We start from the raw sequence: 15,377 nt of genomic DNA on the forward strand, positions 1-15,377 counted from the left end.
CCTCTCCGGAATCGAACCCTGATTCCCCGTTACCCGTGGTCACCATGGTAGCCGACTATGGTACCATCGAAAGTTGATAGGGCAGACATTCGAATGAGACGTCGCCGCCGCGGAGGGCGCGCGATCGGCCCGAGGTTATCTAGAGTCACCAAAGCGGCCGGGGGGCCCGAGCCCCCCGGATGGGTTTTGGGTCTGATAAATGCACGCATCCCCCGAAGGGTCAGCGCTCGTTTGCATGTATTAGCTCTAGAATTACCACAGTTATCCGAGTAACGTGTGGAGCGATCAAAGGAACCATAACTGATTTAATGAGCCATTCGCAGTTTCACTGTACCGGCCGTGTGCACTTAGACCTGCATGGCTTAATCTTTGAGACAAGCATATGTTACTGGCAGGATCAACCAGGTAGTTTGCACCGTGGTCTGGGATGAACCACGAGTGACATCCGCCTCCCCTTCCGGGGGCTAGGAAGCAGCGGGTTGTAAGTGCGTGCGCCGTCAGGTCCAGACGCCATACAGGGCTACCCAGGACAGCTTCCGCGGCCAGTGTAAACGTGCTCGCGCACCGCCCTCTGGCCTTCGGACGCCGACCTCTCACCTTGATGCAAAGCTGTCCCATCCGGTCATGCCCGCACCGTACCCCGTCCACCTCCTCCGGAGGTGCGGACGGCCGACTCCAGGTGCTTTCGGCGTTCCCTCTCTTCACGCCGTTTTGATTTTCGTGGGCCGCTGGTGGGGGGACAAGGGAAAGACCTCGTCGAATTCCCTCCCCCCTAGCCTCGCTCAACCTACGTTTCGTGATGTAACCAAGAAGAGTGATTCGTGGGCCCAGGTAGGTTTGAAGAGGAGGCCAACAAAGCAGGGCACTCCCTTCCTCCCAAACCACAGACACCAGTATAGGACAACTGAGTAGACAGACTGGCCGTCTGAGTCTCCCCCAGAGAGTTCTGGGATGGGTTACAAATAACCCCCACCCCCCATCAGAGGCTTGACCCGCTAGAACCAGGGAGGATCTGTCAAAACCGCTCTCCACATCAGAAGTTCTGGATCAGCCGGGGCTGGTCGGCAGACGTCCACCTAAGGCCGTGGCCTAACCCCGTGTGGGGGGATAGCGCTCGCACCCGTACACGTGGACACCCGCTCGTCAAATGGCTGGCTCCTCACTTACCGTAGGGGGAATGGTTTGCCTACCCCTGGCGGGTCTGGTACTCCACTCTACCAAACAAGGAAGCAACACACCAATAGACCCCTGCAACACCGGGCAGCTTTGGGCAGTGTCACTACACTCCTCCTTGTTCTTCACGTTCCTTCCGTGGTGATTTTTTTTTTTTTTTCGTGGCCATTGCCGTGCATGGCTTCCCCATCGCTTTGCATGCTCTCCATTGCCTCGTGCTGCTTCACCATTGGTCTCACCTGGAGACCGAAGCCGCTCTCCCAGTAACCCGATGGTACCTGGCCAGAAAACCCCGTGCCCGATTTCATCTAGGACAAGGGCCAAACCACAGACCGTGCCCGTCCAGGGTCAACCCCTGGTCGGACAGGCCTGGTGGGTCGATACCATGGATGTGGCAGGCCGACGAGAATCCACTGGTACATTTACAAACACGCCCACCCTGGTGGCATGGCTGTACGACCCATCGTCGAAGCACGCTGCGGCGGACTGAGCCATTGGATCCAGTTGCCTGGGCGTACACTCAGCCCAACAGACGCACTCGGGTCGGGGAGAGCAAAGCAGACTGTGTGCCTGGATGTGCCCACTTCCATAGGGGAATCGGCATGATGGTTCACTTAACCCGAGGAGGGCTCCCCTCGCGGGATAAGCACCCCCCTCGGGGGATGGGGGGGGGGGGCATCCAGAGCACACCACTTTCCGGTAGGGGACAGGCGTTTGATCATGTGTCCGAGGGAGAGCTCCCCTTGCCGGCCGAACACCCCTCGGACTCCCCTTGGGCTTCCAGAGAACGCCACTGGATGAATTTAGTGCTTGGACCCCATTGATTCTCTTTGCTCTCCCATATACCCGACGGGACCTATTTGCAAAACCCCGTGCCAACCAGACCTCCAGGAAGGGGGCTGGCGGCTAACCATGCCCAGCAGGGTGCACCCTGGTCGGACACTTTGGGAGGGTCGAGAGCCTGGAAGTGCCACCCGGGGGAGTAATTCTGATTTCCGTTTTAATGCACTCAGGGACAGCCCGAGGACCTCTGTAGTGCACCTGAGGCGGACTGAGCCGTCGGGTCCAGGGGTCTGGAGTTCGGAACCTCCAGGGTTCACCTGGCTGTTCTCTTAGCCCGGCAGGGTGCACCCTGGTCGGACACTTTGGGAGGGTCGAGAGCCTGGATGTGCCACCCCGACGAGTAATGAGTTTTCCCTTCGTATCTCTTCCGGACCAGGTCCGATTCGCACGAAACTCGCTGGGCATGGCCAGGAGCGCCCCCTGCTGCCCACGCCACCGTCCCCGCGCTTCTACTCCCGAGGGCCGAGGAGACAGCGAAGCGTGGGTCGGGTCGCCTGCTTCCAGGGTCTCCCTGGTACTCTCCAGTCTCCCGAGTCCATCGGGTCCGACCTCGTATTTTTAGCCCAGACGGGGAATGAGAAAGGGGCCCCCGACCGCCCGAGGGCGGGCGCTCGCTTCTCAGCCTAGGAACGTCCGATTCCCACGAAACTTTTACGCCAGACGTTCCTGGCAGCGAGCGCGTTCAAAGGTGACCCGCGCTGCTTCTCTCCTCCCAAGGGCCGAAGAGATATTCGTCTTCAAACCCGACCGGCCCTGTGTTTGCCGCCCCGGCGGTTTTAAAAAATCATAGCGTAAAAACGGTGGGTGCGCTTCGCCTGCCGCTTGGACAGCGTTAAACGGCAGCCCCGGCTCTTTCCAAAGGGCCCTCAACCGACTTTCTGCTCCCAAGGAGCCCAGAGATATGAAACCGATAAATCAAAACCCCGTGCCAACCAGACCTCCAGGAAGGGGGCTGGCGGCTAACCATGCCCGGCAGGGTGCACCCTGGTCGGACGCTTTGGGAGGGTCGAGAGCCTGGATGTGCCACCCCGACGAGTAATGAGTTTTCCCTTCGTATCTCTTCCGGACCAGGTCCGATTCGCACGAAACTCGCTGGGCATGGCCAGGAGCGCCCCCTGCTGCCCACGCCACCGTCCCCGCGCTTCTACTCCCGAGGGCCGAGGAGACAGCGAAGCGTGGGTCGGGTCGCCTGCTTCCAGGGTCTCCCTGGTACTCTCCAGTCTCCCGAGTCCATCGGGTCCGACCTCGTATTTTTAGCCCAGACGGGGAATGAGAAAGGGGCCCCCGACCGCCCGAGGGCGGGCGCTCGCTTCTCAGCCTAGGAACGTCCGATTCCCACGAAACTTTTACGCCAGACGTTCCTGGCAGCGAGCGCGTTCAAAGGTGACCCGCGCTGCTTCTCTCCTCCCAAGGGCCGAAGAGATATTCGTCTTCAAACCCGACCGGCCCTGTGTTTGCCGCCCCGGCGGTTTTAAAAAATCATAGCGTAAAAACGGTGGGTGCGCTTCGCCTGCCGCTTGGACAGCGTTAAACGGCAGCCCCGGCTCTTTCCAAAGGGCCCTCAACCGACTTTCTGCTCCCAAGGAGCCCAGAGATATGAAACCGATAAATCAAAACCCCGTGCCAACCAGACCTCCAGGAAGGGGGCTGGCGGCTAACCATGCCCGGCAGGGTGCACCCTGGTCGGACGCTTTGGGAGGGTCGAGAGCCTGGATGTGCCACCCCGACGAGTAATGAGTTTTCCCTTCGTATCTCTTCCGGACCAGGTCCGATTCGCACGAAACTCGCTGGGCATGGCCAGGAGCGCCCCCTGCTGCCCACGCCACCGTCCCCGCGCTTCTACTCCCGAGGGCCGAGGAGACAGCGAAGCGTGGGTCGGGTCGCCTGCTTCCAGGGTCTCCCTGGTACTCTCCAGTCTCCCGAGTCCATCGGGTCCGACCTCGTATTTTTAGCCCAGACGGGGAATGAGAAAGGGGCCCCCGACCGCCCGAGGGCGGGCGCTCGCTTCTCAGCCTAGGAACGTCCGATTCCCACGAAACTTTTACGCCAGACGTTCCTGGCAGCGAGCGCGTTCAAAGGTGACCCGCGCTGCTTCTCTCCTCCCAAGGGCCGAAGAGATATTCGTCTTCAAACCCGACCGGCCCTGTGTTTGCCGCCCCGGCGGTTTTAAAAAATCATAGCGTAAAAACGGTGGGTGCGCTTCGCCTGCCGCTTGGACAGCGTTAAACGGCAGCCCCGGCTCTTTCCAAAGGGCCCTCAACCGACTTTCTGCTCCCAAGGAGCCCAGAGATATGAAACCGATAAATCAAAACCCCGTGCCAACCAGACCTCCAGGAAGGGGGCTGGCGGCTAACCATGCCCGGCAGGGTGCACCCTGGTCGGACGCTTTGGGAGGGTCGAGAGCCTGGATGTGCCACCCCGACGAGTAATGAGTTTTCCCTTCGTATCTCTTCCGGACCAGGTCCGATTCGCACGAAACTCGCTGGGCATGGCCAGGAGCGCCCCCTGCTGCCCACGCCACCGTCCCCGCGCTTCTACTCCCGAGGGCCGAGGAGACAGCGAAGCGTGGGTCGGGTCGCCTGCTTCCAGGGTCTCCCTGGTACTCTCCAGTCTCCCGAGTCCATCGGGTCCGACCTCGTATTTTTAGCCCAGACGGGGAATGAGAAAGGGGCCCCCGACCGCCCGAGGGCGGGCGCTCGCTTCTCAGCCTAGGAACGTCCGATTCCCACGAAACTTTTACGCCAGACGTTCCTGGCAGCGAGCGCGTTCAAAGGTGACCCGCGCTGCTTCTCTCCTCCCAAGGGCCGAAGAGATATTCGTCTTCAAACCCGACCGGCCCTGTGTTTGCCGCCCCGGCGGTTTTAAAAAATCATAGCGTAAAAACGGTGGGTGCGCTTCGCCTGCCGCTTGGACAGCGTTAAACGGCAGCCCCGGCTCTTTCCAAAGGGCCCTCAACCGACTTTCTGCTCCCAAGGAGCCCAGAGATATGAAACCGATAAATCAAAACCCCGTGCCAACCAGACCTCCAGGAAGGGGGCTGGCGGCTAACCATGCCCGGCAGGGTGCACCCTGGTCGGACGCTTTGGGAGGGTCGAGAGCCTGGATGTGCCACCCCGACGAGTAATGAGTTTTCCCTTCGTATCTCTTCCGGACCAGGTCCGATTCGCACGAAACTCGCTGGGCATGGCCAGGAGCGCCCCCTGCTGCCCAGGCCTGGCTCTGGGCCTGGGCACACTTCATTCACTTTGTACCTTTAAATCATACTACTACTACTACTACTACCACCAGAATTCCAGGGCCAAGAGGTCACACAGTCATACACAGCAAAGTAGCTCTGGGCCTGGGCACACTTCAAGAAGTTTGTCCCTTTATATAAGCCTAGAAATAGACTTCCAGGCCCAAGAGTTCAAACACATTCATGCCCAGCAAAGTAGCTCTGGGCCTGGGCACACTTCAATCACTTTGTGCCTTTAAATCATACTACTACTACCAGACTTCCAGGCCCAAGAGGTCAAACACAGTCATGCCCAGCAAAGTAGCTCTGGGCCTGGGCACACTTCATTCACTTTGTGCCTTTAAATCATACTACTACTACCACCAGAATTCCAGGGCCAAGAGGTCACACAGTCATACACAGCAAAGTAGCTCTGGGCCTGGGCACACTTCAAGAAGTTTGACCCTTTATATAAGCCTAGAAATAGACTTCCAGAGCCAAGAGGTCAAACACAGTCATGCACAGCAAAGTAGCTCTGGGCCTGGGCACACTTCAAGCACTTTGTGCCTTTAAATCATACTACTACTACTACTACTACTACTACTACTACTACTACCAGACTTCCAGGCCCAAGAGTTCAAACACATTCATGCCCAGCAAAGTAGCTCTGGGCCTGGGCACACTTCATTCACTTTGTGCCTTTAAATCATACTACTACTACCACCAGACTTCCAGGGCCAAGAGGTCAACCACAGTCATGCACAGCAAAGTAGCTCTGGGCCTGGGCACACTTCAAGATGTTTGACCCTTTATATAAGCCTAGAAATAGACTTCCAGGCCCAAGAGTTCAAACACAGTCATGCACAGCAAAGTAGCTCTGGGCCTGGGCACACTTCATTCACTTTGTACCTTTAAATCATACTACTACTACCACCAGACTTCCAGGCCCAAGAGGTCAAACACATTCATGCCCAGCAAAGTAGCTCTGGGCCTGGGCACACTTCAATCACTTTGTGACTTTAAATCATACTACTACTACCAGACTTCCAGGCCCAAGAGGTCAAACACAGTCATGCCCAGCAAAGTAGCTCTGGGCCTGGGCACACTTCAAGAAGTTTGACCCTTTATATAAGCCTAGAAATAGACTTCCAGAGCCAAGAGGTCAAACACAGTCATGCACAGCAAAGTAGCTCTGGGCCTGGGCACACTTCAATCACTTTGTGCCTTTAAATCATACTACTACTACTACCACCAGACTTCCAGACCCAAGAGGTCAAACACAGTCATGCCCAGCAAAGTAGCTCTGGGCCTGGGCACACTTCAAGAAGTTTGACCCTTTATATAAGCCTAGAAATAGACTTCCAGGCCCAAGAGGTCAAACACAGTCATGCCCAGCAAAGTAGCTCTGGGCCTGGGCACACTTCATTCACTTTGTACCTTTAAATCATACTACTACTACTACTACTACTACTACTACTACTACTACTACCAGACTTCCAGGCCCAAGAGGTCAAACACAGTCATGCCCAGCAAAGTAGATCTGGGCCTGGGCACACTTCAATCACTTTGTGCCTTTAAATCATACTACTACTACCACCAGACTTCCAGGCCCTGGAGGTCACACCTTCATGCCTAGCAAGGTTGCTTTACACCTGCGCACACTTCAGACCGTTTCACTCTTTTAATCATTCAAAGTACCACATTTCCAGACCCAAGAGGTCACAGAATCATACCCAGCAAAGTAGCTCTGGGCCTGGGCGGACCATGCAGTTTGACCCTTTTTTTTTTAATAATACTACAACCTGACTTCCAGGCCCAAGAGGTCACACAGTCATGCCCAGCAAAGTAGCTCTGGGCCTGGGCACACTTCAATCACTTTGTGCCTTTAAATCATACTACTACTACCAGACTTCCAGGCCCAAGAGGTCAAACACAGTCATGCCCAGCAAAGTAGCTCTGGGCCTGGGCACACTTCATTCACTTTGTGCCTTTAAATCATACTACTACTACCACCAGAATTCCAGGGCCAAGAGGTCACACAGTCATACACAGCAAAGTAGCTCTGGGCCTGGGCACACTTCAAGAAGTTTGACCCTTTATATAAGCCTAGAAATAGACTTCCAGGCCCAAGAGGTCAAACACAGTCATGCCCAGCAAAGTAGCTCTGGGCCTGGGCACACTTCATTCACTTTGTACCTTTAAATCATACTACTACTACTACTACTACTACTACTACTACTACCAGACTTCCAGGCCCAAGAGGTCAAACACAGTCATGCCCAGCAAAGTAGATCTGGGCCTGGGCACACTTCAATCACTTTGTGCCTTTAAATCATACTACTACTACCACAAGACTTCCAGGCCCTGGAGGTCACACCTTCATGCCTAGCAAGGTTGCTTTACACCTGCGCACACTTCAGACCGTTTCACTCTTTTAATCATTCAAAGTACCACATTTCCAGACCCAAGAGGTCACAGAATCATACCCAGCAAAGTAGCTCTGGGCCTGGGCGGACCATGCAGTTTGACCCTTTTTTTTAATAATACTACAACCTGACTTCCAGGCCCAAGAGGTCACACAGTCATGCCCAGCAAAGTAGCTCTGGGCCTGGGCACACTTCAATCACTTTGTGCCTTTAAATCATACTACTACTACCAGACTTCCAGGCCCAAGAGGTCAAACACAGTCATGCCCAGCAAAGTAGCTCTGGGCCTGGGCACACTTCATTCACTTTGTGCCTTTAAATCATACTACTACTACCACCAGAATTCCAGGGCCAAGAGGTCACACAGTCATACACAGCAAAGTAGCTCTGGGCCTGGGCACACTTCAAGAAGTTTGACCCTTTATATAAGCCTAGAAATAGACTTCCAGGCCCAAGAGGTCAAACACAGTCATGCCCAGCAAAGTAGCTCTGGGCCTGGGCACACTTCATTCACTTTGTACCTTTAAATCATACTACTACTACCAGACTTCCAGGCCCAAGAGTTCAAACACAGTCATGCCCAGCAAAGTAGCTCTGGGCCTGGGCACACTTCAATCACTTTGTGCCTTTAAATCATCCTACTACTACCACCAGACTTCCAGGCCCAAGAGGTCAAACACAGTCATGCCCAGCAAAGTAGCTCTGGGCCTGGGCACACTTCAATCACTTTGTGCCTTTAAATCATAGTACTACTACCAGACTTCCAGGCCCAAGAGGTCAAACACAGTCATGCCCAGCAAAGTAGCTCTGGGCCTGGGCACACTTCAATCACTTTGTGCCTTTAAATCATACTACTACTACCACCAGACGTCCAGGGCCAAGAGGTCACACAGTCATGCACAGCAAAGTAGCTCTGGGCCTGGGCACACTTCAAGAAGTTTGACCCTTTATATAAGCCTAGAAATAGACTTCCAGGCCCAAGAGTTCAAACACAGTCATGCACAGCAAAGTAGCTCTGGGCCTGGGCACACTTCATTCACTTTGTGCCTTTAAATCATACTACTACTACCACCAGACTTCCAGGCCCAAGAGGTCAAAAACAGTCATGCACAGCAAAGTAGCTCTGGGCCTGGGCACACTTCAATCACTTTGTGCCTTTAAATCATACTACTACTACTACCAGACTTCCAGACCCAAGAGGTCAAACACAGTCATGCCCAGCAAAGTAGCTCTGGGCCTGGGCACACTTCAAGAAGTTTGACCCTTTATATAAGCCTAGAAATAGACTTCCAGGCCCAAGAGGTCAAACACAGTCATGCCCAGCAAAGTAGCTCTGGGCCTGGGCACACTTCAATCACTTTGTGCCTTTAAATCATACTACTACTACTACTACTACTACTACTACTACTACTACTACCAGACTTCCAGGCCCAAGAGTTCAAACACATTCATGCCCAGCAAAGTAGCTCTGGGCCTGGGCACACTTCATTCACTTTGTGCCTTTAAATCATACTACTACTACCACCAGACTTCCAGGGCCAAGAGGTCAACCACAGTCATGCACAGCAAAGTAGCTCTGGGCCTGGGCACACTTCAAGATGTTTGACCCTTTATATAAGCCTAGAAATAGACTTCCAGGCCCAAGAGTTCAAACACAGTCATGCACAGCAAAGTAGCTCTGGGCCTGGGCACACTTCAATCACTTTGTGCCTTTAAATCATACTACTACTACCACCAGACTTCCAGGCCCTGGAGGTCACAGCTTCATGCCTAGCAAGGTTGCTTTACACCTGCGCACACTTCAGACCGTTTCACTCTTTTAATCATTCAAAGTACCACATTTCCAGACCCAAGAGGTCACAGAATCATACCCAGCAAAGTAGCTCTGGGCCTGGGCACACTTCAATCACTTTGTGCCTTTAAATCATACTACTACTACCAGACTTCCAGGCCCCAGAGGTCAAACACAGTCATGCCCAGCAAAGTAGCTCTGGGCCTGGGCACACTTCAAGAAGTTTGACCCTTTATATAAGCCTAGAAATAGACTTCCAGAGCCAAGAGGTCAAACACAGTCATGCACAGCAAAGTAGCTCTGGGCCTGGGCACACTTCATTCACTTTGTACCTTTAAATCATACTACTACTACCAGACTTCCAGGCCCAAGAGTTCAAACACATTCATGCCCAGCAAAGTAGCTCTGGGCCTGGGCACACTTCAATCACTTTGTGTCTTTAAATCATACTACTACTACCAGACTTCCAGGCCCCAGAGGTCAAACACAGTCATGCCCAGCAAAGTAGCTCTGGGCCTGGGCACACTTCAAGAAGTTTGACCCTTTATATAAGCCTAGAAATAGACTTTCAGGCCCAAGAGGTCAAACACAGTCATGCCCAGCAAAGTAGCTGTGGGCCTGGGCACACTTCATTCACTTTGTACCTTTAAATCATACTACTACTACTACTACTACTACTACTACTACTACTACTACTACTACTACCAGACTTCCAGGCCCAAGAGGTCAAACACAGTCATGCCCAGCAAAGTAGCTCTGGGCCTGGGCACACTTCAAGAAGTTTGACCCTTTATATAAGCCTAGAAATAGACTTCCAGAGCCAAGAGGTCAAACACAGTCATGCACAGCAAAGTAGCTCTGGGCCTGGGCACACTTCAATCACTTTGTGCCTTTAAATCATACTACTACTACTACCAGACTTCCAGACCCAAGAGGTCAAACACAGTCATGCCCAGCAAAGTAGCTCTGGGCCTGGGCACACTTCAAGAAGTTTGACACTTTATATAAGCCTAGAAATAGACTTCCAGGCCCAAGAGGTCAAACACAGTCATGCCCAGCAAAGTAGCTCTGGGCCTGGGCACACTTCATTCACTTTGTACCTTTAAATCATACTACTACTACTACTACTACTACTACTACTACTACTACTACTACTACCAGACTTCCAGGCCCAAGAGGTCAAACACAGTCATGCCCAGCAAAGTAGATCTGGGCCTGGGCACACTTCAATCACTTTGTGCCTTTAAATCATACTACTACTACCACCAGACTTCCAGGCCCTGGAGGTCACACCTTCATGCCTAGCAAGGTTGCTTTACACCTGCGCACACTTCAGACCGTTTCACTCTTTTAATCATTCAAAGTACCACATTTCCAGACCCAAGAGGTCACAGAATCATACCCAGCAAAGTAGCTCTGGGCCTGGGCGGACCATGCAGTTTGACCCTTTTTTTTAATAATACTACAACCTGACTTCCAGGCCCAAGAGGTCACACAGTCATGCCCAGCAAAGTAGCTCTGGGCCTGGGCACACTTCAATCACTTTGTGCCTTTAAATCATACTACTACTACCAGACTTCCAGGCCCAAGAGGTCAAACACAGTCATGCCCAGCAAAGTAGCTCTGGGCCTGGGCACACTTCAATCACTTTGTGCCTTTAAATCATACTACTACTACCACCAGACGTCCAGGGCCAAGAGGTCACACAGTCATGCCCAGCAAAGTAGCTCTGGGCCTGGGCACACTTCAAGAAGTTTGACCCTTTATATAAGCCTAGAAATAGACTTCCAGGCCCAAGAGGTCAAACACAGTCATGCCCAGCAAAGTAGCTCTGGGCCTGGGCACACTTCATTCACTTTGTACCTTTAAATCATACTACTACTACTACTACTACTACTACTACTACTACCAGACTTCCAGGCCCAAGAGGTCAAACACAGTCATGCCCAGCAAAGTAGATCTGGGCCTGGGCACACTTCAATCACTTTGTGCCTTTAAATCATACTACTACTACCACAAGACTTCCAGGCCCTGGAGGTCACACCTTCATGCCTAGCAAGGTTGCTTTACACCTGCGCACACTTCAGACCGTTTCACTCTTTTAATCATTCAAAGTACCACATTTCCAGACCCAAGAGGTCACAGAATCATACCCAGCAAAGTAGCTCTGGGCCTGGGCGGACCATGCAGTTTGACCCTTTTTTTTAATAATACTACAACCTGACTTCCAGGCCCAAGAGGTCACACAGTCATGCCCAGCAAAGTAGCTCTGGGCCTGGGCACACTTCAATCACTTTGTGCCTTTAAATCATACTACTACTACCAGACTTCCAGGCCCAAGAGGTCAAACACAGTCATGCCCAGCAAAGTAGCTCTGGGCCTGGGCACACTTCATTCACTTTGCGCCTTTAAATCATACTACTACTACCACCAGAATTCCAGGGCCAAGAGGTCACACAGTCATACACAGCAAAGTAGCTCTGGGCCTGGGCACACTTCAAGAAGTTTGACCCTTTATATAAGCCTAGAAATAGACTTCCAGGCCCAAGAGGTCAAACACAGTCATGCCCAGCAAAGTAGCTCTGGGCCTGGGCACACTTCATTCACTTTGTACCTTTAAATCATACTACTACTACCAGACTTCCAGGCCCAAGAGTTCAAACACAGTCATGCCCAGCAAAGTAGCTCTGGGCCTGGGCACACTTCAATCACTTTGTGCCTTTAAATCATCCTACTACTACCACCAGACTTCCAGGCCCAAGAGGTCAAACACAGTCATGCCCAGCAAAGTAGCTCTGGGCCTGGGCACACTTCAATCACTTTGTGCCTTTAAATCATAGTACTACTACCAGACTTCCAGGCCCAAGAGGTCAAACACAGTCATGCCCAGCAAAGTAGCTCTGGGCCTGGGCACACTTCAATCACTTTGTGCCTTTAAATCATACTACTACTACCACCAGACGTCCAGGGCCAAGAGGTCACACAGTCATGCACAGCAAAGTAGCTCTGGGCCTGGGCACACTTCAAGAAGTTTGACCCTTTATATAAGCCTAGAAATAGACTTCCAGGCCCAAGAGTTCAAACACAGTCATGCACAGCAAAGTAGCTCTGGGCCTGGGCACACTTCATTCACTTTGTGCCTTTAAATCATACTACTACTACCACCAGACTTCCAGGCCCAAGAGGTCAAAAACAGTCATGCACAGCAAAGTAGCTCTGGGCCTGGGCACACTTCAATCACTTTGTGCCTTTAAATCATACTACTACTACTACCAGACTTCCAGACCCAAGAGGTCAAACACAGTCATGCCCAGCAAAGTAGCTCTGGGCCTGGGCACACTTCAAGAAGTTTGACCCTTTATATAAGCCTAGAAATAGACTTCCAGGCCCAAGAGGTCAAACACAGTCATGCCCAGCAAAGTAGCTCTGGGCCTGGGCACACTTCAATCACTTTGTGCCTTTAAATCATACTACTACTACTACTACTACTACTACTACTACTACTACTACCAGACTTCCAGGCCCAAGAGTTCAAACACATTCATGCCCAGCAAAGTAGCTCTGGGCCTGGGCACACTTCATTCACTTTGTGCCTTTAAATCATACTACTACTACCACCAGACTTCCAGGGCCAAGAGGTCAACCACAGTCATGCACAGCAAAGTAGCTCTGGGCCTGGGCACACTTCAAGATGTTTGACCCTTTATATAAGCCTAGAAATAGACTTCCAGGCCCAAGAGTTCAAACACAGTCATGCACAGCAAAGTAGCTCTGGGCCTGGGCACACTTCATTCACTTTGTACCTTTAAATCATACTACTACTACCACCAGACTTCCAGGCCCAAGAGGTCAAACACATTCATGCCCAGCAAAGTAGCTCTGGGCCTGGGCACACTTCAATCACTTTGTGCCTTTAAATCATACTACTACTACCACCAGACTTCCAGGCCCTGGAGGTCACACCTTCATGCCTAGCAAGGTTGCTTTACACCTGCGCACACTTCAGACCGTTTCACTCTTTTAATCATTCAAAGTACCACATTTCCAGACCCAAGAGGTCACAGAATCATACCCAGCAAAGTAGCTCTGGGCCTGGGCACACTTCAATCACTTTGTGCCTTTAAATCATACTACTACTACCAGACTTCCAGGCCCCAGAGGTCAAACACAGTCATGCCCAGCAAAGTAGCTCTGGGCCTGGGCACACTTCAAGAAGTTTGACCCTTTATATAAGCCTAGAAATAGACTTCCAGAGCCAAGAGGTCAAACACAGTCATGCACAGCAAAGTAGCTCTGGGCCTGGGCACACTTCATTCACTTTGTACCTTTAAATCATACTACTACTACCAGACTTCCAGGCCCAAGAGTTCAAACACATTCATGCCCAGCAAAGTAGCTCTGGGCCTGGGCACACTTCAATCACTTTGTGCCTTTAAATCATACTACTACTACCAGACTTCCAGGCCCCAGAGGTCAAACACAGTCATGCCCAGCAAAGTAGCTCTGGGCCTGGGCACACTTCAAGAAGTTTGACCCTTTATATAAGCCTAGAAATAGACTTTCAGGCCCAAGAGGTCAAACACAGTCATGCCCAGCAAAGTAGCTGTGGGCCTGGGCACACTTCATTCACTTTGTACCTTTAAATCATACTACTACTACTACTACTACTACTACTACTACTACTACTACTACTACCAGACTTCCAGGCCCAAGAGTTCAAACACATTCATGCCCAGCAAAGTAGCTCTGGGCCTGGGCACACTTCAATCACTTTGTGACTTTAAATCATACTACTACTACCAGACTTCCAGGCCCAAGAGGTCAAACACAGTCATGCCCAGCAAAGTAGCTCTGGGCCTGGGCACACTTCAAGAAGTTTGACCCTTTATATAAGCCTAGAAATAGACTTCCAGAGCCAAGAGGTCAAACACAGTCATGCACAGCAAAGTAGCTCTGGGCCTGGGCACACTTCAATCACTTTGTGCCTTTAAATCATACTACTACTACTACCAGACTTCCAGACCCAAGAGGTCAAACACAGTCATGCCCAGCAAAGTAGCTCTGGGCCTGGGCACACTTCAAGAAGTTTGACACTTTATATAAGCCTAGAAATAGACTTCCAGGCCCAAGAGGTCAAACACAGTCATGCCCAGCAAAGTAGCTCTGGGCCTGGGCACACTTCATTCACTTTGTACCTTTAAATCATACTACTACTACTACTACTACTACTACTACTACTACTACTACTACTACCAGACTTCCAGGCCCAAGAGGTCAAACACAGTCATGCCCAGCAAAGTAGATCTGGGCCTGGGCACACTTCAATCACTTTGTGCCTTTAAATCATACTACTACTACCACCAGACTTCCAGGCCCTGGAGGTCACACCTTCATGCCTAGCAAGGTTGCTTTACACCTGCGCACACTTCAGACCGTTTCACTCTTTTAATCATTCAAAGTACCACATTTCCAGACCCAAGAGGTCACAGAATCATACCCAGCAAAGTAGCTCTGGGCCTGGGCGGACCATGCAGTTTGACCCTTTTTTTTAATAATACTACAACCTGACTTCCAGGCCCAAGAGGTCACACAGTCATGCCCAGCAAAGTAGCTCTGGGCCTGGGCACACTTCAATCACTTTGTGCCTTTAAATCATACTACTACTACCAGACTTCCAGGCCCAAGAGGTCAAACACAGTCATGCCCAGCAAAGTAGCTCTGGGCCTGGGCACACTTCAATCACTTTGTGCCTTTAAATCATACTACTACTACCACCAGACGTCCAGGGCCAAGAGGTCACACAGTCATGCCCAGCAAAGTAGCTCTGGGCCTGGGCACACTTCAAGAAGTTTGACCCTTTATATAAGCCTAGAAATAGACTTCCAGGCCCAAGAGGTCAAACACAGTCATGCCCAGCAAAGTAGCTCTG

The 15,377-nt window shown here is 51.8% G+C and overlaps 1 non-coding gene across 1 annotated transcript in view; it reads right to left on the reverse strand.

Annotated features, from left to right (window-relative positions):
• Positions 1-408, reverse strand: part of LOC145656531 (18S ribosomal RNA) — a 1,839-nt gene extending 1,431 nt beyond the window's left edge. The window contains exon 1 of the ribosomal RNA XR_014122175.1: positions 1-408. This exon is cut by the window's left edge and continues 1,431 nt beyond it. This is a non-coding gene — a ribosomal RNA (18S ribosomal RNA).
• Positions 409-15,377: the final 14,969 nt, after the last annotated feature.

The sequence above is a fragment of the Electrophorus electricus genome, unplaced genomic scaffold (assembly GCF_041902795.1).
Source record: "Electrophorus electricus isolate QZ-2024a unplaced genomic scaffold, ASM4190279v1 Scaffold75, whole genome shotgun sequence".
In the NCBI taxonomy this organism is placed as follows: domain Eukaryota; kingdom Metazoa; phylum Chordata; class Actinopteri; order Gymnotiformes; family Gymnotidae; genus Electrophorus; species Electrophorus electricus.